At 31.5% G+C, this 3,521-nt stretch overlaps 1 pseudogene; it reads left to right on the forward strand.

Moving 5' to 3' along the window:
* The first annotated feature begins 232 nt into the window (after nt 1–232).
* Nucleotides 233–1,779, forward strand: LOC118071560 (metabotropic glutamate receptor 7-like; annotated as a pseudogene).
* The last annotated feature ends 1,742 nt before the right edge of the window (nt 1,780–3,521 follow it).

Here is a 3,521-nt window from a genome sequence, read left to right on the forward strand (position 1 = left end):
CACTACTAAGATCCAAGAATGATACCCAAGCAGGCCTGCCCAGCTTCTAAGGAACTCAAAGCATGTTGGGCAAGGGATAGCCTGACTTATATGTTTTTGCATTAAGATCCCTATAATCAACACAGAGTCTCCAACTTCCATCTTTTTTCTTGACCAATAATTGTTCACTACGCCATGTACTATCAAATCGAACAATGTACCCTTTTTCACTACTTCATCGACTAAGTCCTGCATGACTTTAACCATTACTTCACTTTGTTTGAAAGGCTTCTGACGATAAGGTTCAACACCAGGTTTGACATAAATTCGATGTTTAACAAGTCTACATAAAACTTTTATTAATCCATTCTAAAAACTTTCTATCTCTTCATAGATCTCAGCTGCTACTTGACGAGGATAGAAATGGCCAATGTGCAGAAGTTCAACCAGTTCGAGATCAAGAATTTGCTGCAGAGGGTGCCATAACTATTTTGCCTCATGGCAATTCGTTAACACGTTTTACAGTTTTTTCATGCATTTATCAACTATTTTTAATCAAATTACATCATATATGAAAATAAGAACTTGTATTTTTATAGATTTCGATGAGTATTATACGAATTTACGACCTAGAGTTGGTAATTAATGCAATGGACCAAATGAGAAAAATATACCACACCCAAATAAACCAGGAAAAATAATAAATTTTCGAAATGTATGGTTTCGTGAATTTTGGTCTCAACATCACAAATACAGTTTTTCAACATTAAATAGCTCATTACCTATAAAACATTGTACTAGTGTTGGAAAATTGATTGATTATGATCAGTAAGGTTTAGTTTCCTTCGTTGGTAAGTTTCTAATTTTAATTTACAGTATGATTTGTGATGATATTATTTATAAAACTTCTCATTTCTCATTTATTCTTGTATAGTTGATGCAGTTTATGCAATGGCGCGTGTAGTACACAATATTATAAGTGATGAATGTGTTGAAAATCGTGAAACAGTCCATTATCTCTGTGATAGCTTGGCTCCGGGAATACCTGGACAAAGTTTGCTTCAATATACCCGAAATTTCAGTTTTATTGGTCGTCAAGGTATAGAAATAAGGTTAAATAGAGATGGAGATGCTTTTGGATTTTATAATATCTATCAGTATCAACGTACTGATGAAAATCGATTCGATTATGTGCCAATTGGTTATTGGAAAGAATTAACTTACATTAATATTCATCAATTATTTACTTGATAAATAAATTCAATTCAACTATTTTATGTTTCGTTATATTACTTCAGTTAGATCAAAATTAATAGTTTAAAGTGTTGAAATAGTTCGGGCTATAAAAATATTAATTTTTTTCATTTATGTTATAAGCAAAAGTTAAAATTAAGTTTTTAGATGAAAAATATCTTAGAATGTTTGATTGAGTAATAATTTATTTGCTTAAATTATTCAATTTTGTAGTTTATCTAACTTATTTTGTTTGTATTTATGAACATATAAAATCCATTATCCTCCTTTAGCCTTGGTCATGATCGATCAGAAGTGATGAATAAGTATAATATTAACAGGTTAAATCTGGACATAAATGTTACCCGATGGTCTGGTGGTTCCGATGAGGCTCATATACCCCAGCTTACATGTAGTGAAGATTGTCCAAAGTGTCATGTTCGTAATTTTTGTACGGTGAGTATCATAACAAAAATATCTCTATTTTTTATAGTTACATACTAAACTAAACTTTCTATCTCACTGTAGATACAACCGATCTTCAGTTATAATGGCTTCCGACCGTGAGTTATGTTACGTTTTTACTTATTGGAATTCTCTCATGTTATGGCAAGAGTTTCATTATCTTGACTGAACCAACTCGCCTTAATTGTACATATCTTCGTATTGGTTTAGGACTTTGTTTGAGTGTATGTTATAGTGCAATCTGAACAAAAACTAATCTTATAATACGAATTTTTACTCAAGGAAAAAAATGCCTGAAACGGCCGTCATACACATCACCTAAAAGTCAAATAGCTATTGCATTGGGTAAGAGTATTTGTAAATAGTTAAATTTGTTGACATTAATGTAATAAAAATATTATCCATCATGAACCATTTTTCTTCAAGGATGGTTTGAATGCTAAGCAAACCTGGAATTTATATCAAACTTCAATATTTTAGTAACCTCTATTATATATGGTAAAATAAGAACAAATAACAACTTTGGAAAATTAATAAATAAAGGAAAAAGTTTATTAAAGATTGACAGAAATTGATAAGAAAGAAAGAATCCGTGCGGTCAACTCAAGTATCAGTCAAAAACTGGCGATAAACAAACTGTCTCCTCGTTGCTATAAACAATCTTATCGTCAAGCAATCGTCGTTAACTAACAAACTGTCGTTAGTCCAATAGTCACTAGATGGCGACATACAAATATTTTACACTTCTCTCGAAAAATTCTGCGGTGGTTAAAAACCTCCAAACAGACCAAAATAATCTGAATTAAACTAATAACGTGATCTATACAATAAAAGATTTCTTAAATACTAATCGTCCGTTAGTCATATTAAAAATTAAAAATCGTAATTATCATCTCTAATTCCCTTTCCATCCTTCTTCTTTATCAAAAGGAACAACTGAAAAGAACCATTAGAATCCAAAGAGTAGGAAATGCCAAGACCTGGAAGGTCATGGAACTAAACAAAACAAAAGTTCTTCACAGAACCAAAGTTCTTCAGGAATTTCATTTTTAATCATTAATTCAATGTTCAATTAATAATTAGGTTGAATGGTCACATTTCATGGAGTCCATTCTCCATATAAATTCCGACTTCGCATCTTTTTTAAAATAAAATTCGACTCTCAAATAAATGAGTCAATATAATTGAAACAATCAATTAAATTTCACCTTGCGCAAGGAATTTTCAAAAGTAAGTTTAGTAGCTTCTGCTCACTGTGCAATCTAAATTATTAAAAATTGGGATCACAGTTACGCATACTATCTGAGAACAAAAATATTAGGATACCATGGACATCTAGTCCCTCACTTTGCTTCACTTTGGCCAATAAATGGAGAAAAGGATTCCGGTACAATGACTCCAACCATGTATATCCTACAGTAACTCCACGAGAACGCTCCAGGACAGACATTGTAAATTTAAATCAACAATCAAATGATCAATGAAAGCCAACATTCACAGACTGGAAGTTACAAAAACCCTGAATTCAACAGAAATTAGGAATCCAGTAAGAGTGAAAATAACTAATCATCTTTATAAGGAGCGAGTCTATTCACATGAACAACGACCTGAAAGACGACCATTCGGAATTTTATGAATTCGAAATACAACATCATTAAGTATGTTTTTGATAATATATGGACCTTCCCACTCACATTGAAGTTATGGACACTTTCCTTTAACTCTTTTAGGGAAAAATAACCAAACCTTTTGACCGACATCAAAAGAAAGAACATTAGATTTCAAATCATACATACACTTAAGTTTTTCAGATTTAATTTGTAATTTATCACATCCATTATCAT

The sequence above is a fragment of the Chelonus insularis genome, unplaced genomic scaffold, assembly GCF_013357705.1.
Source record: "Chelonus insularis isolate UGA/USDA-ARS -01 unplaced genomic scaffold, ASM1335770v1 contig_86_pilon, whole genome shotgun sequence".
In the NCBI taxonomy this organism is placed as follows: Eukaryota; Metazoa; Arthropoda; class Insecta; order Hymenoptera; family Braconidae; genus Chelonus; species Chelonus insularis.